Genomic DNA, 24,002 nt, shown 5'->3' on the forward strand with positions numbered 1-24,002 from the left:
TACGGATTGCAGCAGGTGCTCCCATGTTCACACGAACAGCAGACCTCCACAGAGACCTAGGCATCGAGATGCTGGACGACCATCTCCTCAAACTCAACAGGACATTCTACAAAGGACTGGATCAAAAAGAAAACCCACTGATCCGGAAACTTGCAGATATCGCTACAAACCCATTTGACCGCTATCCGCGTCCCATTGAAGCGCTAACCTTGCGAAGCTGAAACAGCAACGCAGCATCCAAAAACTCATTACTGCCTGAAGGCAAACGCCGGCAGATACGCAAAACTCACCGCTGCCCTGATGGCATAACAGCCTCGGCAAGCACCTAAAACCCGCTCACTGCCGGCTGGCATTAGCCGCGGCAGGCACCCAAACCTCAACACTAACAGAAGGATCTACACGGACAAAGACGAGACTCTCGAAGGAAACATGCTGACAATTCTGCAAACACTACTGACCGCTACCCGCGGCCCATCACTGAGCTGACCATGTGATGCAACCTCAACTGTGACAAAGCGTCACACACCAATAAGACAACCTAAACAGCGACTACAAAATTCCAAACGAATATGGAGTAATGAGGCTATTGCCTCGGTATCCAAAAACTCACCACTGTCAGAAGGTATCTGACAGGAGAAGACAAGAAACAGGCTGGCCTCCTCTTCTCCTCCGGGTCACGCCGTCCGTGGGTGTCCCCCTGGCTCCAGGACGCGTCCCCTCCTCAGCGCAGAGTCGGCGGGCTGTGGTGAGTCTGGGCCCCTGGGGCAGTGGGGGTTGTCCCCTGGGGTTGGGGGCCCCTGTCCAGGGCGAGGGGCCGGTGTCCGAGCTCCAGCTGGGGGCAGATCTGGGGGGGTCTGGTGCCTTCGGATGCGGCCCGTGGGGGCCCGAGGGGCCCTTCTGGATGCAGATGGGCGGAGGGGTCACTCCTTTTCTCTCTCGGGCCGTCCCGTTAATATATGTGTATTGAGGGGGGGGGGGCTGAACAGAAGCGGCCTCACTGGTTTCCAGGTGAGTTTCACCGTCTGTACTAATCCCTGCCTTCTCCGCCCCTTTGTTCAATAAAATGTTGTTTTGCAGAAAAGCAATATGCAAATATGGGCCACTTTTTTTTTTTGGCGTGCCCGGGCCGATGTTGAATCCCAGTCCCACCCTGCAGCGTGCCGAGGGAGGGAGCGGGGCCACTGCTCGCTGCACTGCTACGAGCGACGGCCAGGGTGGAAACTGAGAAGTGCCGGCACTTTGCAGCAAAGTCCCTGCTTGAGTCTGAGAAGTGCCGGTACTCCGCCCGGGGCAGCACCGGCCCATTTAAAGCACTGCAGACGGCGCGTGAGTGTGTGTGTGTGTGGGGGGGGGGGCATAAGAGCACAGTAAGGGGTGGGCGGCGGCTGGCCATGACCGTGCCCCCACGGGGCTAGCTGCCCCCAGCACAGGAGTTGCTCTTCAGAGTTGGAGCTGCCTCCTGTTGGAATCCCACTTTGGCTGGCTCGGCCTTTCCTCCTTCAGGTGAAATGAGGAGCCCAGGTGGGGTTGCGTAGCTCAGCGGGAGCGGGCGGGGCGCGGGTGGACCGGGGGCTCGCCAGGCCAGCCCCCCCTCCGACCATATAAAGGGCCCTTGGGGCAGGACGACGACGCCACCCTCTGGCCCTCTGCAAACCCAGGCTGCCTCGTCCTTCAGCTGAGGTAAGACGCAGGGCCCCCTCTACTGCCCCATGAGCCCCCTCTACTGACCAATGAGCCCCCTCTACTGACCCATGAGCCCCCTCTACTGACCCATGAGCCCCCTCTACTGACCCATGAGCCCCCCTCTACTGACCCATGAGCCCCCTCTGCTCCCCATGAGCCCCCCTCTGCCCCATGAGCCCCCCTCTGCTCCATGAGCCCCCCTCTGCTCCCCATGAGCCCCCCTCTGCTGCCCATGAGCCCCCCTCTGCTCCCATGAGCCACCCTCTGCCCCATGAGCCCCCCTCTGCTCCCCATGAGCCCCCCTCTGCTCCATGAGCCCCCCTCTGCTCCCCATGAGCCCCCCTCTGCTGCCCATGAGCCCCCCTCTGCTCCATGAGCCCCCCTCTGCTCCATGAGCCCCCCTCTGCTCCCCATGAGCCCCCCTCTGCTCCCCATGAGCCCCCCTCTGCTGCCCATGAGCCCCCCTCTGCTCCCATGAGCCACCCTCTGCCCCATGAGCCCCCCTCTGCTCCCCATGAGCCCCCCTCTGCTCCCCATGAGCCCCCCTCTGCCCCATGAGCCCCCCTCTGCTCCATGAGCCGCCCTCTGCCCCATGAGCCCCCCTCTGCTCCATGAGCCCCCCTCTGCTGCCCATGAGCCCCCCTCTGCTCCCCATGAGCCCCCCTCTGCCCCATGAGCCCCCCTCTGCCCCATGAGCCCCGCTCTGCTCCCCATGAGCCCCCCTCTGCCCCATGAGCCCCCCTCTGCCCCATGAGCCCCCCTCTGCTCCATGAGCCCCCCTCTGCTCCCACGAGCCCCCCTCTGCTCCATGAGCCCCCAACTGCTCCCCATGAGCCCCCCTCTGCTCCCACGAGCCCCCCTCTGCCCCATGAGCCCCCCTCTGCCCCATGAGCCCCCCTCTGCTCCCCATGAGCCCCCCTCTGCTCCCCATGAGCCCCCCTCTGCTCCATGAGCCCCCCTCTGCTCCATGAGCCCCCCTCTGCCCCATGAGCCCCCCTCTGCTCTATGAGCCCCCCTCTGCTGCCCATGAGCCCCCCTCTGCTACCCATGAGCCCCCCTCTGCCCCATGAGCCCCCCTCTGCCCCATGAGCCCCGCTCTGCTCCCCATGAGCCCCCCTCTGCTTCATGAGCCCCCCTCTGCTCCCCATGAGCCCCCCTCTGCTCCCCATGAGCCCCCCTCTGCTCCCCATGAGCCCCCCTCTGCTCCATGAGCCCCCCTCTGCTCCCCATGAGCCCCCCTCTGCTCCCCATGAGCCACCCTCTGCCCCATGAGCCCCCCCTCTGCCCCATGAGCCCCCCTCTGCTGCCCATGAGCCCCCCTCTGCTCCCCATGAGCCCCCTCTGCTGCCCATGAGCCCCCCTCTGCCCCATGAGCCCCCCTCTGCTCCCCATGAGCCCCCCTCTGCTCCCCATGAGCCCCCCTCTGCCCCATGAGCCCCCCTCTGCTCCCCATGAGCCCCCCTCTGCTGCCCATGAGCCCCCCTCTGCTCCCCATGAGCCCCCCTCTGCTGCCCATGAGCCCCCCTCTGCTCCATGAGCCCCCCTCTGCTCCCCATGAGCCCCCCTCTGCTCCATGAGCCCCCCTCTGCTCCCCATGAGCCCCCCTCTGCTCCCCATGAGCCACCCTCTGCCCCATGAGCCACCCTCTGCTCCATGAGCCCCCCTCTGCTCCATGAGCCCCCCTCTGCCCCATGAGCCCCCCTCTGCCCCATGAGCCCCCCTCTGCTGCCCATGAGCCCCCCTCTGCTCCATGAGCCCCCCTCTGCTCCATGAGCCCCCCTCGGCTCCATGAGCCCCCCTCTGCTCCATGAGCCCCCCTCTGCTCCACATGGGCATCCGCAGCCCCCCCGGGTCGCATGAGCTCGGAGCTGTGCTCAGCATGCCTGCTGCTCAGCGCGTCCGTAGCAGGCGTGAGGAGTGCAATAAGGGATCATGCTGAGTACATGAATGTGTCATGCTGCTGAGCGGGACACTGCGGGCGAGTTGAATGAAATGCGTGACATGAGGACATGTTTGGAGAGTTCCGCTATGATGACAGGCAGACTGCACCCCCTGGGCTCAGGGGCGCAGCGTGGGCGCCCCTCACCCCGGGGCTCAGGGGTGCAGCATGGGCGCCCCTCACCCCCGGGCTCAGGGGCGCAGCGTGGGCGCCCCTCCCCCCTGGGGCTCAGGGGCGCAGCGTGGGCACCCCCGGGGCTCAGGGGCGCAGCATGGGCGCCCCTCACCCCCGGGCTCAGGGGCGCTGCGTGGGCGCCCCTCCCCCCCGGGGCTCAGGGGCGCAGCGTGGGCACCCCCGGGGCTCAGGGGCGCAGCATGGGCGCCCCTCACCCCCGGGCTCAGGGGCGCAGCGTGGGCGCCTGTTAGAAGGGCCGATCTCAGGGGGCCAGGTTATGCTCACCCGGTCACCCCAAGACCCACCTCTTCCACAGAACTTGCCGAGTCTTGATTGTGAGGTCCTTCACCGGGGAGGACTTCGAGTCGAGGATCGTACACACTGAGCTCACACCACACTACGAACAGACACCACACCGTTGGATTCTAGTAACAAGATCTTTATATAAGCAATAAATGAAGAAAGCACTCTTATGTACACGGTGATCGAGGGACCACAAAGTCTTTGTGGATTCGGGAAGGGGGAAGCGGGACAGTTTTTTTTAGTCTCTGGGGCAGTACGAGGCGTACCCTGCGCACAGCTCTCAATCCTTGAGCCGGGGGGTACGGGATGATGGTCGTACTGACTGCTTCACCTCGGTCAGGTCGGCTCGGTCGTGATGGTAGTCTCGATGGTCCAGCCGGACCAGAGTACTCCTCGAGCCGCGACGAGGTCAGCAGGGTTCGATCTGGAGAAGTTCGTGAGGAGCCGCGACAGCGTCAGAAGGGCTCGGATGGTTGCAGGTGCAAGCTTGAGCCGCGACAGCGTCAGCAGGGCTCCGAGGTCTTTGAGGTCGAGCCGTGTTAGAAGGGGCGATCCCCGAGGGCCCGGTTGTGCTCACCCGACCACCCCAGGACCCACCTCTCCCACAGAACTTGCCGAGTCTTGATTGTGAGGTCCTCACCGGGGAGGACTTCGGGTCTAGGATCGTACACACTGAGCTCACACCACACTACGAACAGACACCACACCGGTGGATTTTAGTAACAAGATCTTTATATAGCAGATAACGAAAGAAGCACTCTTATATACACAGCGGTCAGGGGACCACAAAGTCTTGGAGGGTTCAGGAAGGGGGAAGCGGGACAGTCTTTTAGTCTCTGGGTCAGTACGAGGCGTACCCCACGCACAGCTCTCAATCCTCGAGCCGGGGGATACGGGATGATGGTCGTACTGGCTGCCTCACCTCCGTTGAGGTGGCTCGGTCGTGATGGAGGTCTCGATGGTCCAGCCGGACCAGAGTATTCCTCGAGCCGCGACGAGGTCGTCAGGGCTCGGGTGGTTCAGTTCAGCTCGAGCCGCGACAGCGTCAGCAGGGCTCCGAGGGTGCAAGTTCAGCTCGAGCCGCGACAGCGTCAGCAGGGCTCGGATGGTCTCGTAGAGGTTGAGCCGCGACAGCGTCAGCAGGGCTCCGATGGTGCAAGTTCAGCTCGAGCCGCGACAGCGTCAGCAGGGCTCGGATGGTCTCGTAGAGGTTGAGCCGCGACAACGTCAGCAGGGCTCCAATGGTGCAAGTTCAGCTCGAGCCGCGACAGCGTCAGCAGGGCTCGGATGGTCTCGTAGAGGTCGAGCCGCGACAGCGTCAGCAGGGCTCCGATAGTTCCAGATGAGTCTTCTTAGGGTCAGCCGCGATCAGATCAGCAGGGCTTCAGGTCCAAGATACAACTGCCCGCTAGTTGTCGGGCGGGCCCAGTTATAGTCCTTCTGCTCTTTGATCTCCGGACCCTCGCAGGCGGAGGTCTCAGGCCCTGGGGGCTGGTCGTTGGCGAAGTCCGGCGGTTGTCTCTTTGATCCCTTTGAAAGATGGGTCCGGGGATTCCCAGACGCCCAGCGGGTCTGGAGCCAGCCCTCGGGGAGGCCAGAAGGGTGATCGAAACTGGCCCACAGGGGAGGGCCAAAGGTGTGACAGAAACCAGCCCCGCAGGGGAGGCCGGAGGTGCCATCGAAACTCCCTGGCTTATCTAACTCGGGAGCGCTTTACCCCCCAGCCGGGACTGGCGTGCCTTTGGAGTCTGGGTTTCGCTGGGGCCGGGGTCACGCTAGGCCCAGGGAGACAGGGATGTCGGGAAGGGAAGATGGCGTCCAGGCCTTGTGGGGCATGCAAGGTTAGGCGCTCGGAGCCGGGAGTGGAGCGGGGAAGGCAGGCCTGGTCGTGGCTTACGGAGGGTTCGGGCTTATCGGGGGTGAGGCGACCAGGCTTTGGGGTGCAGGCCACTCTTACGGGGATGCTGCGCAGGGAACCCGTTGTACAGGCCTACGCTCACAGGGTGTGGAGGGACAGAGGCGAGCCACGCCACAAGGCCGGGTCCAACAAGCCGCGGCAGCGTCAGCAGGGCTCCGAGGGTTACGAGTTCAGCTCGAGCCGCGACAGCGTCAGCAGGGCTCAGGTGGTTCAGTTCCTTGAGGCGAAGAAGGAGCCGCGACAGCGTCAGCAGGGCTCAGAGGTTCAAGATGAGTTCTTCTTAGCGTCAGCCGCGATTAGATCAGCAGGCTTCAGGTCCAAGATACAACTGCCCGCTAGTTGTCGGGTAGGCCCAGTTATAGTCCTTTTGCTCTTTGATCTCCGGACCCTCGCAGGCAGAGGTCTCCCGCCCGGGGGGCTGGTCGTTGATGGGGTCCGGCGGTCAGCTCTTTGATCCCTTTGAAAGATGGGTCCGGGAATTCCCAGACGCCCAGCGGGTCTGGAGCCAGCCCTCGGGGAGGCCAGAGGGGTGATCGAAACTGGCCCACAGGGGAGGGCCAAAGATGTGACAGATACCAGCCCCTCAGGGGAGGCCGGAGGTGCCATCGAAACTCCCTGGCTTATCTCACTCGGGGAGCCCTTACCCCCCATCTGGGACTGGCACGCCTTTGGAGTCTGGGTTTCGCTGGGGCCGGGGTCACGCTAGGCCCAGGGAGACAGGGAAGTCGGGAAGGAAAGATGGCGTCCGGGCCTTGTGGGGCATGCCAGGTTAGGCGCTCGGAGCCGGATGTGGAGCGGGAAAGGCAGGCCTGGTCGAGGTTCTAGGGGGATTGGGGCTTAACGGGAGTAGGACGACCAGGCTCGGGGTGCAGGCTACACTAAGGGGGAGGCTGCGCAGGGGACTCGGGGTACAGGCCTACGCACACAGGGCGTGGAGGGACAGAGGTGAACCACGCCACGAGGCCGGGTCCAACACGCGTCCCCCCCAGCTGAAGGCGGGGAGAACTACCCATCCTCTTGGGGGTTCTCTTCGCTGAGGCGGAAGAATCGGGACAGGCCGTCGGCGTTGGCGTGGTCAGAGCCAGGCCGGTGCTCAACAGTGAAGTCCATCCCCTGGAGGGAGATGGACCAGCGCAGCAACTTGGGATTCTCCCCTCTCATCTGCATTAGCCACCGGAGAGGTCGGTGGTCGGTCGGGACCCAGAAGTGAGTACCGAACAGGTAGGGCCTCAGCTTCTTCAGGGCCCAAACCACCGCGAAGGCCTCCCGCTCGATGGTGCTCCATCGTTGTTCTCGAGGGAGTAGCCTCCGGCTAATGAATGCTACTGGTTGGTCTAGGCCGCTCTCGTTCACTTGGGACAGGTCTGCTCCGATGCCATGCTCGGACGCGTCCGTCTGAACTACAAACTCTCAGGAGTAGTCGGGCGCCTGGAGGACTGGGGCAGTTCACATGGCGTCTTTTAAAGTTTCGAACGCCTCTGGGCAGGCGGAGGTCCAGCTGACTTTCTTCGGCTGGTTTTTGGAGGTTAACTTCGTGAGGGGGGCTACAATGCTGCCGTACCCCTTGATGAACCGTCGGTAGTACCCCGTGAGCCCTAGGAATGCCCGCACTTCCGTCTGGGTCGTGGGGGCCTCCCAGGCCACGATTGCATCGATCTTGGGCTGGAGGGGGGCTACGAGGCCGCTTCCGACCTGGTGCCCGAGGTAGACTACGGACCCTTGTCCGATCTGGCACTTGCTTGCCTTAATGGTGAGACCGGCCCTTCTCAGGGCCGTCAGCACCGCCCAGAGGTGCTGGAGGTGCTCGGGCCAGTGGGAACTGTATACTGCGATATCGTCCAGATACGCAGGGCTGAACGCCTCCAACCCCGCCAGTACCTGGTTCACCAGCCTCTGGAAGGTGGCGGGGGCGTTTTTCATCCCGAAGGGCATCACCCGAAAATGGTAGTGACCATCCGGGGTGGAAAACGCGGATCTTTCCTTGGCTCCCTCAGTGAGGGCGATCTGCCAGTAGCCACTGGTCAGGTCGAACGTGCTAAGGAAGCGAGCAGCCCCGAGGCGATCGATAAGCTCGTCGGCTCGGGGGATGGGATGAGCATCGGTTCTGGTGACTGCCTTGAGCCCGCGGTAGTCAACGCAGAACCTCAGCTCGGGAACAGCACCGGGGGCGGCTGCCTTCGGAACCAGAACCACGGGGCTAGCCCATGGGCTGTCAGAGGCTTCGACCACCCCGAGAGCTAGCATCTTTGATACCTCGGCCTTGATACAGGCCCGGACTCGGTCAGGGACGCGGTAGGCTCTGTGCCGTACCGGTGGGCTGTCCCCGGTGTCCACGTCGTGGACGCACCAGTTGGTGATGCCGGGGGTGAGGGAGAAGAGGTCCGAGAACTGTCCCAACAACTGGCGACAGTCCTCGCGCTGCTCGGGAGAGAGGGAGGAGGAGAGACTCACCCCCTCTACGGAGCCATCTTTTTCTTTCACGCACAGGAGATCGGGGAGAGGCTCCGTTTCTTCTTCTTCTCCATTGTCCGTGGCGAGGAGCAAGCTCAACTCGGACCGGGCGAAGTGGGGCTTGAGGCGGTTCATGTGAAGGACCCGCAAGGGGTTCCTGGGGGACTCTACATCGATGAGGTAGGTCACCTGACTCTTACGTTCCACCACCTTGAAGGGCCCTGTCCACTGGTCTTGCAGGGCAGAGGGCTCCACGGGGGCCATCACCCAGACCCGCTGTCCGGGCTGAAACTCGACCAGAGTGGCATTCTGGTCATACCACCGTTTCATTTCCTCTTGACTAGCCTCGAGGTTGGCCTCGGCCAGTTCTCTGAACTTCCTCGTCTGGTTCCGGAGGGCCAGAATGTATCGAAACACATCGGGAGGGGGCTCTGGGGCCGCCGTCTCCCACCCTTCCTTGACCAGGGTGAGGGGTCCCCTGACGGGGTGCCCGTAGAGGAGCTCGAAGGGGCTGAACCCCAGGGACTTCTGGGGGACTTCGCGGTATTCGAAGAGGAGACAGGGGAGGAGGACGTCCCACTTATGCCTCAGGGGCTCTTCGAGACCCATGATCATCCCCTTAAGGGTCCGGTTGAATCGCTCCACCAGACCGTTACCCTGGGGGTGATATGGGGTGGTAAATTTGTATGTCACCCCACATTGATGCCAAAGGGATTTCATGTACTTGGAGATGAAGTTGGTCCCTCGGTCGCTGATGACTTCTCGGGGGAATCCCACCCGGGAGAAGATGGCCATAAGGGCCCGCCCCACTACGGGGGCGGTCACCGTTCGGAGGGGAATGGCTTCAGGGTATCGGGTGGCATGGTCCACCAAGACCAGGATAAAGCGGTGACCCAAGGAGGTCCGGGGGTCGAGGGGGCCCACGATGTCGATTCCCACCCTTTCAAAGGGGGTACTGACCACGGGGAAGGTTTGGAGGGGGGCCTTGCGCTTCCCTCCGCTCTTTCCGCTGGACTGACACGTGGGGCAGGACTTACAATGGGCTTCCACATCGGAGCGCATGCCCGGCCAGTAGAAGTGGGTGACTAGGCGGTGATATGTTTTGTCTTGGCCCAAGTGTCCCGCCAGGGGCACATCGTGGGCCAGGTTCAGGAGAAAGCCGCGGAAGCGTAGGGGTACCACCAGCACTCGGGCTGACCCTAGCTCGGCAGACTTTTGTTCGCTGTACAAGAGGCCGCTTTCCCAATAGACAAAGTGGGAGCCGGACTGGTCACCGGCGGCCTGGGCGGCGGCCTGCTGCCGCGGCCCAACCAAGGATGGACAGGAGGTCTGCTCCAGGCAGAATTCTTCCCGGGACGGCCCTCCTTCCTGGCGCCACTGGGCCAGCTCCGGAAGGTCGTCCAAGCTCGGGGTCGGTTCGACGTCGGGGCCGAGGGGCCCTGCGTCGGGGGGGAGCTCTCCCCGGGGAATAGCTCAGGGGTCCCAGGGGATTCAGGGACCTCGGGGTCCTCGGGGGTAGCCGGTGCTGCCTCTAGGGTCGCCCCTGCGGGGGTGGCCCCTCGGGCGGTCATCGACCGGGTGCTCACACAGGCCCACTCGGGCAGGCCCACCATCTCCAAGTGGGTCCTTTTCTCAACCCGCTGCCATGGGGAGCTCTCCAGATCGTTTCCGAGCAGGCAGTCCACGGGCATGTCTGAGCAGACCGCCACTCGTAACTCTCCGGAGACGCCCCCCCATTCGAATGGAACTTGAGCTATCCGGCAGGTGCGGACGGAGTTATCAGCTGTGATCACCCTGCAGGAGATGTGGGGAACAATCTGGGCTTCGGTGACTAGGTGCCGTTTGACGGCGGTGATACTGGCCCCAGTGTCTCTGAGCGCCCCTATGTGGTGGCCATTGACAGTCACCTGCTGTCGGTATTTCTCTGTGTTGTCGGGTAGGGGGGCTCCTGGGACCATCTCCCTATCCCCCAGGGAGACTAACATCATAGCTGCGGGATCAGTTCCCTCGAACTCTTCCTCCCCCTCCTCTTCTAGGGCTACTGAGGTGATGTGGCGCACTGGGGGCCCTGCCACGGCAGGCTTTTTGAACAAAGGGCAGCGGGGGTCATTGGCATAGTGCCCTGGTTGCTGGCAATGGAAGCAGGCTTGGCTGATTCGGGGCCCTGGCTTAGCTGGGGGGAACCCTGCGCGCGCTGTGGGAGGCGAGGTGCCAAGCTGGTTTCTGGGGGGACTGCGCGGGGACCCTACCTGGGATCCCCTCTGTCTATTCTGACCCCCTCCTCCCCTCGGGCGGGATGGTCCTTGTTCGTTTCGGCCAGAGTCTCCCCCGGGCCCCCGGGGTACTCTGGTGCTCACCCAGCGATCGGCCTCGACGGCCAGCTTCCGGGGGTCGGCCAACTTGCTGTCCAGGAGGTGCTGTCGGAGTTCCACAAAGCAGTTCAGGGACAAATGTTCGTAGGCAATGAGGTCGATGAGCCCCTCGATGGTGGATACTTTGCTGCCCTTGATCCACCCTTCCAGGGCCCGGCTGTAGAAATTGACATATTCCACCCATGTGGTGCCGGGGATCTTCTTGCATTCTCTGAAGCGTTGGCGGTACATTTCTGGAGTGAGCCCGTACCTTGTGAGGAGGGCCTCCTTCATGTGGCTGTAGGAGGTCTGCTCGGCAGACGGTAGGTCGAGTAGGGTGTCTCTCCCCTCGCTCAGGAATCGACCCCACAACCCGGCTCCCCAATCTTTCTGCGGAACTCGTGTGAGGTCATAGCGACCTCGTAGGCCTTGAACCATTGCTGGATATCATCGTTTTTATAATATTCTTTGACCACATCCTTGGGGATGTGGACCGTGGGTTCCACTGGGGGAACGGATTCTCGGGTCGCCGCTGTTCGGTTGTCTTCGGTCCGGGCTTTTAGTTCGTTCTCCTTCATGCTGCGCTCGTGCTCCAGCTGGAGTCTCTTCCCTTCGTGTTCTCTCTGGAGTTTCTTCTCCTCCAGTTCTCTCTGGAGTTTCTTCTCCTCCAGTTCTCCCTGCAGCCGCAGCTGCTCGATTGCTAGCTTTTTCTCGGCCAGTTTGAGTTCTCCTTCCATTTTCAGACGGGCTAGTTCCAGCTCGTGGTTTCGGTTGCGTTCTCGGTCGGTCATCTCTTCTCGAGACAGACCTCTCTCTGTACTGAGAGTCCGCGTCGGGGACTCTGTCCTTTCTCGCTCTGTAGCGTGGGTTTCGGTCAGGGGGGCTCCCTCTCCATCGACTTCTGTCGGTGCTGGAGGTTGGGCTCCGGCCTCCACCCAGGCTGTTAGGGCTTGTTGAAAGTCTTCTTTGGTGTTTAGTCCCGTTGTCGGGATTTGGCGATTTATGCAAAACTGCTTCAGCTGCCGGTGTGTATAATCTCCCAGAAGTTCCATCTGGAAGGCGGTCTCGTCGTTCGTGATGCTCATGGTTGCTCTTCGTTCGGGTAGTGTGTCAGTGCTGTACGATCCCTAGACGTAGGTTCTTATCGCGACGCTGCCACCAATGTTAGAAGGGCCGATCTCAAGGGGCCAGGTTATGCTCACCCGGTCACCCCAAGACCCACCTCTTCCACAGAACTTGCCGAGTCTTAATTGTAAGGTCCTTCACCGGGGAGGACTTCGAGTCGAGGATCGTACACACTGAGCTCACACCACACTACGAACAGACACCACACCGTTGGATTCTAGTAACAAGATCTTTATATAAGCAATAAATGAAGAAAGCACTCTTATGTACACGGTGATCGAGGGACCACAAAGTCTTTGTGGATTCGGGAAGGGGGAAGCGGGACAGTTTTTTTTAGACTCTGGGGCAGTACGAGGTGTACCCTGCGCACAGCTCTCAATCCTCAAGCCGGGGGGTACGGGATGATGGTCATACCGACTGCTTCACCTCGGTCAGGTCGGCTCAGTCGTGATGGTAGTCTCGATGGTCCAGCCGGACCAGAGTACTCCTCGAGCCGCGACGAGGTCAGCAGGGCTCGATCTGGAGAAGTTCGTGAGGAGCCGCGACAGCGTCAGCAGGGCTCGGATGGTTGTAGGTGCAAGCTTGAGCCGCGACAGCGTCAGCAGGGCTCCGAGGTCTTTGAGGTCGAGCCGCGACAGCGTCAGCAGGGCTCCGAGGGTTACGAGTTCAGCTCGAGCCGCGACAGCGTCAGCAGGGCTCAGGTGGTTCAGTTCCTTGAGGCGAAGAAGGAGCCGCGACAGCGTCAGCAGGGCTCAGAGGTTCAAGATGAGTTCTTCTTAGCGTCAGCCGCGATTAGATCAGCAGGCTTCAGGTCCAAGATACAACTGCCCGCTAGTTGTCGGGCGGGCACAGTTATAGTCCTTTTGCTCTTTGATCTCCGGACCCTCGCAGGCAGAGGTCTCCTGCCCGGGGGGCTGGTCATTGGCGGGGTCCGCCGGTCAGCTCTTTGATCCCTTTGAAAGATGGGTCCGGGAATTCCCAGACGCCCAGAGGGTCTGGAGCCAGCCCTCGGGGAGGCCAGAGGGGTGATCGAAACTGGCCCACAGGGGAGGGCCAAAGATGTGACAGATACCAGCCCCTCAGGGGAGGCCGGAGGTGCCATCGAAACTCCCTGGCTTATCTCACTCGGGGAGCCCTTACCCCCCATCTGGGACTGGCACGCCTTTGGAGTCTGGGTTTCGCTGGGGCCGGGGTCACGCTAGGCCCAGGGAGACAGGGAAGTCGGGAAGGAAAGATGGCGTCCAGGCCTTGTGGGGCATGCCAGGTTAGGCGCTCGGAGCCGGACGTGGAGCGGGAAAGGCAGGCCTGGTCGAGGTTCTAGGGGGATCGGGGCTTAACGGGAGTAGGACGACCAGGCTCGGGGTGCAGGCTACACTAAGGGGGAGGCTGCGCAGGGGACTCGGGGTACGAGGCCGGGTCCAACACCGCCCCTCACCCCCGGGCTCAGGGGCGCAGCGTGGGCGCCCCTCACCCCCGGGGCTCAGAGGCGCAGCGTGGACGCCTGTTGGACAGGCCACATGAAGGGCCGCTCCCCCCCGGCCCAACCAGGCCCGAACCAGCCACGCAAGTACCACACACCACCATTGCACGTCCACCGTCCCCGCAGGGACCCCTACACTCGAACCTGTTGACCGCGTAGGCCGACCCACTACCGGCCTGCGCGCCCATCCTGGGCGCCATCTTGGACACTCCACCACGAGGCCGCCTGGCCCCCGATCGACCTCAACCCTGGGCCCGGCCAGGCCTCCGACATTCCGGCACCAACATCCACCCAGGAGGTGAGCGGGCTACTTGGTCAGTCAATGGGAGCAGGAGGTGTCGATGGCTCTCCCCCGCCAAGTGCCGCTCGCCCATCGCCTCCCCGGGCGCTGGCTCCACCCCCCTGCTGGGTGTCTGAACCCCCTCATCCCGGACCTCCCGACCTCCAAGTGCGAGGGTCCGGACATCAAAGCACACCAGCCCTATAACTGGGGCAGCTCCAGAGCAGGACGGGAGTTGTATCTTGGAGTCGAGAGACGCAAAGAAGAACTCATCCTTGACGGACTACTGGCGCTGCCGTAGCTCTGTCTTGTGCACCCTCGTCTTGCCTGCTGGCGCTGCCGCGGCTTTGGGAACCACCCTATCCTTCATCATCGTCGGGACCTGCTGGCGTGGCCGCGGACCGTTTGTAACCACCACCTTCATCGGGACCTGCTGGCTCTGCCGCGGACCGTCGTCTTCCTTCATCCATCTCGGGACCTGCTGGCTCCGCCGCGGCCCGTTCATCTACACCACCGAGCTCGAGGATTGAGAGCTATTTTCCATCTTTTGGTAACAAGACTGTCCCGCTACCCTTTTCCCAAACAGAGACCAGAATAGAGGGGACCCCTGAGTCCAGACCTCCTTGTACCATTCTACCGTACTTGAAGAATTATCTATAAAGTATCGTGAACTTTATCATTGTGTGGTGTCCGTCTGTGGGGGGGGAAGTTACTTGTCTGTACGATTCACTGGAGACGGCTCTCCCCGGAGACCTCTCCCCGTATCCTCGGCCGACCCTCCCGGTCCGTCTAACATTGGTGGCCAGCGACGGGATCCGAATCACCGCATAAACCGTACAGAGAGTAGCTCACCCCACGACGAATCACGATGTCAACTAAAGACAGCGGATCAACGGAGAAATTCCAGATGGAGAAATTGGGCGAGTACAGCCATCGTGAACTTAAACAGTTCTGTATCGAATTAGGTATCGCTACCACCGGACTAAATACCAAAGATGACTTTAAGCAGGCCCTGGAATCTTGGGCGGAAACCGGGGCTGCCGGAACCCCCGATCAAGACATCGCAGCACAAACCCCCATGGCCCCTGAAGAACGAAGAACGGGTCTCTCGCCAGACGAGATCCAGGAACGAGAAAGAACCCGACTACACGAGCTGGAAATGGCCCGGCTCAAAATGGACGTTGAACTAAAGTTGGCCGAACAGAAAATCAACTTAGAGCACCTGCGTCTCCGAGAAGAAAGAGAGGAGAAACAGAGACAAAGGGAGCTCGAGGAAAAGAAACTGGCATATGAACATGAGCGGAAATTAGCTGAAATCGACCTACGCAAACAGAATAAAGAAACAGGGGTGCCCGAGCAACCCCACACTCCAGGGGCAACAGAGAAGAAGGTACACATCCCCAAGGATGTCGTTCGAGAATACTTCCGAGAGGACGACATCCAGCAATGGTTTAAGGCCTATGAAATCGCTATGACTGCACACCGGATCGATAGAAGCGATTGGGGGGCCGGTCTGTGGGGGAGATTCCTCAATGAGGGCCGCGACGCCCTGCTGCAACTCCCGGACCAGCAGATGACCTCCTATGACCATATGAAAGCTGCACTCCTCACCCGCTATGGCCTCACACCCGAGATGTACCGTCAGAGGTTCCGAGACTGCACCCGCATCCCAGGTACAACTTGGGTGGACTATGTCAATTACTTTAGCCGAGCCTTCGAGGGCTGGATCAAAGGAAGCAAGGTCACAACCTACGAACAACTGTTCAATCTTATGGTATGGGAGCATCTGTCGAACAATTGCTTCATTGAACTCCGCCAGCACCTCCTCGACAGCAAGTTAACGGATCCCCGGCAGCTCGCAGCCGAAGCAGACCGGTGGGAGATCACCAGAGTGAGCCGAAATGGGTCCTGCGAACAGAACCGGAACAACAATGGTCAGCACCGTCCCCGAGGAGGTGGAGGCCAAGGACGCGGAAGAAGCAACGCTCCGGTCACCCCCACTACCAGCCCCACCCCCCCGGCCAACCGGGGCAGCACCCCAGCGCGACCGGGACATCGAACCAATGTTACCTGCCATCGATGTCAACGAGTCGGACACTATGCAAACGACCCAAACTGCCCCCAGTACCAGAGCCCAAGACCCCGCCAAGTAGCCGCTGCTGCTCTGGGGGAGGAACGGATCTCAGAGGAACAAGAAGAATATGAACAGGAACACCAAGAATGGGAGCCAGCCGCCATGGCTCTCGCCTGCCTAGGGGGGAGAGACATGGTCCCGCGGGTCCCCCTACCCGCTAATACCCAGAAGTACAGCCAATGGGTGGGCATCAATGGACGCCGGGCTGAAGCCCTTCGTGACACTGGGGCCAGTGTAACAGCCGTCCGCTGTCACCTGGTGACCCCCGAACAATACTTACCAAACATTCTCTGCCCTGTACGTTCAGCCGATAACTCAGAAAGTCTGTGTCGGATGGCCTGCGTCCCCTTCGAATGGGGAGGGGTCTCCGGCATGTTGAAGGTGACGGTCCGAGATGATGCCCCCGTAGACTGCCTCCTGGGTAATGACCTGGAAAGCTCTCCATGGGCAGCAGTCGAGCGAAAAGAGCACCTGGGGATGCTGGGCGTCCCGGACTGGGCGTGCGTCACCACCCGGTCCATGACCGCCCGTGCCAACACCCGCCCAGAGGAACTCGAATGGCCGGCGCCACCGCCTCCGGTCGCCCCCGCCGAAACCACCGACCGTGACGTCCCCCCCGAACCAGCTCAACCTCCAGACCTCGCTAACCTCGACCAGTGGCCTCAAGAGGGGGGGCCCACGCAAGAACAATTTCGCCAAGAACAAAAGACCTGTCCCTCCCTCGAGGGACTCCGCCAGCAAGCGCTAGCCCAAAGCGCAGGGGATACCTCCGGAACTCACTGGGTCTACTGGGACAATGATCTGCTGTACAGTGAGCAAAGAATCGCGGAGCTGGGGGCCAGCCGAGTCCTAGTGGTGCCCCTCCGTTTTAGAGACTTTCTGCTAAACCTGGCCCACGATGTCCCCCTGGCAGGACACTTGGGTCAAGACAAAACCTATAGCCGCCTGGTGACCCACTTCTTCTGGCCCAAGATGAGGGACAATGTACACCAGCATTGCCGATCTTGCCCCACGTGCCAAGCCAGTGGGAAGAGCGGCCGCAAACTGAAAGCCCCCCTGCAACCTTTTCCCGTGGTCACCACCCCGTTCGAGAGGGTCGGAATCGATATCGTGGGGCCCCTGGACCCGCGCACAAAACAAGGCCATCGATTCATCCTGGTGCTAGTGGACCACGCCACCCGCTACCCGGAGGCTGTTCCCCTGCGGACTGTGACAGCCCCGGTAGTCGGCCGGGCTCTGATGGGGATCTTCTCCCGGGTGGGCTTCCCCCGGGAGGTCGTCAGTGACAGAGGCACGAACTTTATTTCGAAATATATGAAATCTCTCTGGCAACAGTGCGGGGTTACCTACCGGTTCACGACCCCCTATCACCCTCAAGGAAACGGACTCGTTGAGCGGTTCAACCGCACGCTCAAAGGGATGATCGGGGGGTTGGAAGAGCCCCTCCGTCGCCAGTGGGATGTACTGTTGCCGTGCCTTCTCTTCGCATATCGAGAGGTTCCCCAGAAGTCCCTGGGCTTCAGCCCATTTGAACTGCTATATGGACACCCCGTGCGCGGGCCGCTCAGCCTAGTTAAGGAAGGCTGGGAGATGCCCCCTCTAAAGAACCCACCAGATGTTTTCCGCTACCTCCTAACACTCCGCAACCAGACCCGGCGATTCCGAGAACTAGCAAAAGCCAACCTAGAGGCCAGTCAGGAGGACATGAAAAGGTGGTATGACCGGAATGCCTCCTCCATCGAATTTGAACCTGGGCAACAGGTATGGGTGATGTCCCCCACCGAGCCCTGCGCCCTACAAGACAAGTGGACAGGGCCCTTCAAAGTGGTCGAGCGCAAGGGTCCGGCTACCTATCTCATCGACTTGGAATCCTCCCGGAACCCCCTCCGGGTCCTCCACGCTAACAGACTGAAACCGCACTTTGTACGGACAGAACTCAGCCTCCTGATGGCCACAGACAATGGGGCTGAAGAGGACTCCGAGCCCCTCCCGGACCTCCTACGAACGCGGGAGAAAGACGGTTCCGTAGATGGGGTCCGACTCTCAGAGGCCCTCACCCGAGAGCAACACCAGGAGTGCCAAGTTCTCCTGTCACAATTCGCCAGCCTGTTCTCCCTCACCCCAGGTGTCACTTCCTGGTGTACGCACGATGTGGACACGGGGGACAGTCCCCCTATCCGCCACCGGGCCTACCGCGTGCCAGATCGGGTACGGGCCTGCATCCAGGAGGAAGTAGCCAAAATGCTCACGCTCGGGGTCATCGAGCCCTCAGACAGCCCCTGGGCCAGCCCTGTAGTACTGGTCCCCAAAGCAGCTGCCCCCGGCACCACACCAGAACTCCGGTTCTGTGTCGACTACCGGGGCTTGAATGCGGTCACCAGGACAGACGCACATCCCATCCCCCGGGCAGATGAACTAATCGACCGCATGGGAGCTGCCCGCTACCTCAGTATCTTCGACCTGACGGCGGGCTACTGGCAAATCGGCCTCACACCCCGGGCACAAGAACGTTCTGCCTTTTCCACGCCCGATGGCCATTACCATTTCACAGTCATGCCCTTCGGCATGAAGAATGCCCCAGCAACGTTCCAACGGCTCGTCAATCAGGTCCTGGCGGGGCTCGAAGGATTCAGCGCCGCCTACTTAGACGACATCGCTGTGTACAGCAACCAGTGGTCCGAGCACCTCCACCACCTCCGAGCAGTACTGCACGCCCTTCAGCAAGCTGGCCTCACGATCAAGGCCAGCAAATGTCAAATTGGGCAAGGGTCTGTAACCTACCTCGGGCACCAGGTGGGAAGCGGCCTGGTGGCCCCTCTGCAGCTAAAAATTACCGCCATCCAGTCCTGGCAGCCCCCCACTACCCCGACCGAGGTACGAGCCTTCCTGGGCCTCACGGGCTATTACCGAAGGTTCGTGAAAGACTATGGTACTATCGTGAGGCCCCTCACAGAGCTCACGTCAAAAAATCAGCCCCAGAAAGTCAACTGGACCCCAGAGTGTCAAGCTGCATTTGAACAATTGAAAGCCGCCATGTGCTCCGCCCCTGTGCTCCAGGCCCCCGACTACAGCCGGGAGTTCATCGTCCAGACGGATGCCTCCGACCATGGCATTGGGGCAGTCCTGTCCCAAGTGAACACCGAAGGCCATGACCAGCCGGTGGCCTTCATCAGCCGGCGACTCCTACCACGGGAACAACGCTGGAGCACCATAGAGAGGGAGGCCTTCGCGGTGGTATGGGCCCTCAAGAAGCTCCGGCCCTACCTTTTTGGCACCCCCTTTCGGGTACAGACCGACCACCGACCCCTGCAGTGGCTGATGCAGATGCGGGGGGAAAACCCGAAGTTACTACGCTGGTCCATCTCCCTACAAGGGATGGACTTCACAGTTGAACATCGGCCTGGGCCCGATCACGCCAACGCAGATGGCCTGTCCCGGTTCTTCCGCCTCGACGAGAAGAGTCCCCAAGAGAATGGGTAGCTCTCCCCGCCTTCAGCTGGGGGGGACGCATGTTGGACAGGCCACATGAAGGGCCGCTCCCCCCCGGCCCAACCAGGCCCGAACCAGCCACGCAAGTACCACACACCACCATTGCACGTCCACCGTCCCCGCAGGGACCCCTACACTCGAACCTGTTGACCGCGTAGGCCGACCCACTACCGGCCTGCGCGCCCATCCTGGGCGCCATCTTGGACACTCCACCACGAGGCCGCCTGGCCCCCGATCGACCTCAACCCTGGGCCCGGCCAGGCCTCCGACATTCCGGCACCAACATCCACCCAGGAGGTGAGCGGGCTACTTGGTCAGTCAATGGGAGCAGGAGGTGTCGATGGCTCTCCCCCGCCAAGTGCCGCTCGCCCATCGCCTCCCCGGGCGCTGGCTCCACCCCCCTGCTGGGTGTCTGAACCCCCTCATCCCGGACCTCCCGACCTCCAAGTGCGAGGGTCCGGACATCAAAGCACACCAGCCCTATAACTGGGGCAGCTCCAGAGCAGGACGGGAGTTGTATCTTGGAGTCGAGAGACGCAAAGAAGAACTCATCCTTGACGGACTACTGGCGCTGCCGTAGCTCTGTCTTGTGCACCCTCGTCTTGCCTGCTGGCGCTGCCGCGGCTTTGGGAACCACCCTATCCTTCATCATCGTCGGGACCTGCTGGCGTGGCCGCGGACCGTTTGTAACCACCACCTTCATCGGGACCTGCTGGCTCTGCCGCGGACCGTCGTCTTCCTTCATCCATCTCGGGACCTGCTGGCTCCGCCGCGGCCCGTTCATCTACACCACCGAGCTCGAGGATTGAGAGCTATTTTCCATCTTTTGGTAACAAGACTGTCCCGCTACCCTTTTCCCAAACAGAGACCAGAATAGAGGGGACCCCTGAGTCCAGACCTCCTTGTACCATTCTACCGTACTTGAAGAATTATCTATAAAGTATCGTGAACTTTATCATTGTGTGGTGTCCGTCTGTGGGGGGGGAAGTTACTTGTCTGTACGATTCACTGGAGACGGCTCTCCCCGGAGACCTCTCCCCGTATCCTCGGCCGACCCTCCCGGTCCGTCTAACAACGCCCCTCGGCTCAGGGGCGTAGCATGGGCGCCCCTCACCCCCGGGGCTCAGGGGCGCAGCGTGAGCGTCCCTCACCCCCGGGGCTCAGAGGCGCAGCGTGTGCGCCCCTCACCCCCGGGGCTCAGGGGCGCAGCGTGGGCGCCCCTCACCCCCGGGGCTCAGGGGTGCAGCGTGGGTGCCCCTCACCCCCGGGGCTCAGAGGCGCAGCATGGGTGCCCCTCACCCCCGGGGCTCAGAGGCGCAGCATGTGCGCCCCTCACCCCCGGGGCTCAGGGGCGCAGCGTGGGCGCCCCTCACCCCCGGGGCTCAGGGGCACAGCGTGGGAGCCCCTCACCCCGGGGCTCAGGGGCGCAGCGTGGGCACCCCTCACCCCCGGGGCTCAGAGGCGCAGCGTGTGCGCCCCTCACCCCCGGGGCTCAGGGGCGCAGCGTGGGCGCCCCTCACCCCCGGGGCTCAGAGGCGCAGCGTGTGCGCCCCTCACCCCCGGGGCTCAGGGGCGCAGCGTGGGCGCCCCTCACCCCCGGGGCTCAGAGGCGCAGCGTGGGCACCCCTCACCCCCGGGGCTCAGAGGCGCAGCGTGGGCGCCCCTCACCCCCGGGGCTCAGGGGCGCAGCGTGGGCGCCCCTCACCCCCGGGGCTCAGGGGCGCAGTGTGGGCGCCCCTCACCCCGGGGCTCAGGGGCGCAGCGTGGGCGCCGCTCACCCCCGGGCTCAGGGGCGCAGCGTGGGCGCCCCTCACCCCCGGGGCTCAGGAGCGAAGCGTGGGCGCCCCTCACCCCCGGGGCTCAGGGGGGCAGCGTGGGCGCCCCTCACCCCGGGGCTCAGGGGGGCAGCGTGGGTGCCCCTCACCCCGGGGCTCAGGGGCGCAGCATGGGCGCCCCTCACCCCCGGAGCTCAGGGGTGCAGCATGGGCGCCCCTCACCCCCGGGGCTCAGGAGCGCAGCGTGGGCGCCCCTCACCCCGGGGCTCAGGGGCGCAGCATGAGCGCCCCTCACCCCCGGAGCTCAGGGGGGCAGCGTGGGTGCCCCTCACCCCGGGGCTCAGGGGCGCAGCGTGGGCGCCCCTCACCCCGGGGCTCAGGGGGGCAGCGTGGGCGCCCCTCACCCCGGGGCTCAGGGGCGCAGCGTGTGCGCCCCTCACCCCCGGGGCTCAGGGGCGCAGCGTGTGCGCCCCTCACCCCCGGGGCTCAGGGGCGCAGCATGGGCGCCGCTCACCCCCGGGCTCAGGGGCGCAGCGTGGGCGCCCCTCACCCCCGGGGCTCAGGAGCGCAGCGTGGGCGCCCCTCACCCCGGGGCTCAGGGGCGCAGCATGGGCGCCCCTCACCCCCGGAGCTCAGGGGGGCAGCGTGGGTGCCCCTCACCCCGGGGCTCAGGGGCGCAGCGTGGGCGCCCCTCACCCTGGGGCTCAGGGGGGCAGCGTGGGCGCCCCTCACCCCGGGGCTCAGGGGCGCAGTGTGTGCGCCCCTCACCCCCGGGGCTCAGGGGCGCAGCGTGTGCGCCCCTCACCCCCGGGGCTCAGGGGCGCAGCATGGGCGCCGCTCACCCCCGGGCTCAGGGGCGCAGCGTGGGCGCCCCTCACCCCCGGGGCTCAGGAGCGCAGCGTGGGCGCCCCTCACCCCCGGGGCTCAGGGGGGCAGCGTGGGCGCCCCTCACCCCGGGGCTCAGGGGGGCAGCGTGGGTGCCCCTCACCCCGGGGCTCAGGGGCGCAGCGTGGGCGCCCCTCACCCCGGGGCTCAGGGGCGCAGCATGGGCGCCCCTCACCCCCGGAGCTCAGGGGTGCAGCATGGGCGCCCCTCACCCCCGGGGCTCAGGAGCGCAGCGTGGGCGCCCCTCACCCCGGGGCTCAGGGGCGCAGCATGGGCGCCCCTCACCCCCGGAGCTCAGGGGGGCAGCGTGGGTGCCCCTCACCCCGGGGCTCAGGGGCGCAGCGTGGGCGCCCCTCACCCCGGGGCTCAGGGGGGCAGCGTGGGCGCCCCTCACCCCCGGAGCTCAGGGGCGCAGCATGGGCGCCCCTCACCCCCGGGGCTCAGGGGCGCAGCGTGGGTGCCCCTCACCCCCGGGGCTCAGAGGCGCAGCGTGGGCACCCCTCACCCCCGGGGCTCAGAGGCGCAGCGTGGGCGCCCCTCACCCCCGGGGCTCAGGGGCGCAGCGTGGGCGCCCCTCACCCCCGGGGCTCAGGGGCGCAGTGTGGGCGCCCCTCACCCCGGGGCTCAGGGGCGCAGCATGGGCGCCGCTCACCCCCGGGCTCAGGGGCGCAGCGTGGGCGCCCCTCACCCCCGGGGCTCAGGAGCGAAGCGTGGGCGCCCCTCACCCCCGGGGCTCAGGGGGGCAGCGTGGGCGCCCCTCACCCCGGGGCTCAGGGGGGCAGCGTGGGTGCCCCTCACCCCGGGGCTCAGGGGCGCAGCATGGGCGCCCCTCACCCCCGGAGCTCAGGGGTGCAGCATGGGCGCCCCTCACCCCCGGGGCTCAGGAGCGCAGCGTGGGCGCCCCTCACCCCGGGGCTCAGGGGCGCAGCATGGGCGCCCCTCACCCCCGGAGCTCAGGGGGGCAGCGTGGGTGCCCCTCACCCCGGGGCTCAGGGGCGCAGCGTGGGCGCCCCTCACCCCGGGGCTCAGGGGGGCAGCGTGGGCGCCCCTCACCCCGGGGCTCAGGGGCGCAGCGTGTGCGCCCCTCACCCCCGGGGCTCAGGGGCGCAGCGTGTGCGCCCCTCACCCCCGGGGCTCAGGGGCGCAGCATGGGCGCCGCTCACCCCCGGGCTCAGGGGCGCAGCGTGGGCGCCCCTCACCCCCGGGGCTCAGGAGCGCAGCGTGGGCGCCCCTCACCCCGGGGCTCAGGGGCGCAGCATGGGCGCCCCTCACCCCCGGAGCTCAGGGGGGCAGCGTGGGTGCCCCTCACCCCGGGGCTCAGGGGCGCAGCGTGGGCGCCCCTCACCCTGGGGCTCAGGGGGGCAGCGTGGGCGCCCCTCACCCCGGGGCTCAGGGGCGCAGTGTGTGCGCCCCTCACCCCCGGGGCTCAGGGGCGCAGCGTGTGCGCCCCTCACCCCCGGGGCTCAGGGGCGCAGCATGGGCGCCGCTCACCCCCGGGCTCAGGGGCGCAGCGTGGGCGCCCCTCACCCCCGGGGCTCAGGAGCGCAGCGTGGGCGCCCCTCACCCCCGGGGCTCAGGGGGGCAGCGTGGGCGCCCCTCACCCCGGGGCTCAGGGGGGCAACGTGGGTGCCCCTCACCCCGGGGCTCAGGGGCGCAGCGTGGGCGCCCCTCACCCCGGGGCTCAGGGGCGCAGCATGGGCGCCCCTCACCCCCGGAGCTCAGGGGTGCAGCATGGGCGCCCCTCACCCCCGGGGCTCAGGAGCGCAGCGTGGGCGCCCCTCACCCCGGGGCTCAGGGGCGCAGCATGGGCGCCCCTCACCCCCGGAGCTCAGGGGGGCAGCGTGGGTGCCCCTCACCCCGGGGCTCAGGGGCGCAGCGTGGGCGCCCCTCACCCCGGGGCTCAGGGGGGCAGCGTGGGCGCCCCTCACCCCCGGAGCTCAGGGGTGCAGCATGGGCGCCCCTCACCCCCGGGGCTCAGGGGCGCAGCGTGGGTGCCCCTCACCCCCGGGGCTCAG

The 24,002-nt window shown here is 64.3% G+C and overlaps 1 protein-coding gene across 1 annotated transcript in view; it reads left to right on the plus strand.

Moving 5' to 3' along the window:
- The first annotated feature begins 677 nt into the window (after positions 1–677).
- The window catches only part of LOC144817672 (uncharacterized), a 207,389-nt gene continuing 184,064 nt past the window's right edge, over positions 678–24,002 (plus strand). The window contains exon 1 of the mRNA XM_078674402.1: positions 678–745. The gene's annotated coding sequence lies outside the window, so the exon portion shown is untranslated. The remainder of the gene's footprint in view (positions 746–24,002) is intronic.

Source organism: Lissotriton helveticus, chromosome 2_1, assembly GCF_964261635.1.
Source record: "Lissotriton helveticus chromosome 2_1, aLisHel1.1, whole genome shotgun sequence".
NCBI lineage: Eukaryota > Metazoa > Chordata > Amphibia > Caudata > Salamandridae > Lissotriton > Lissotriton helveticus.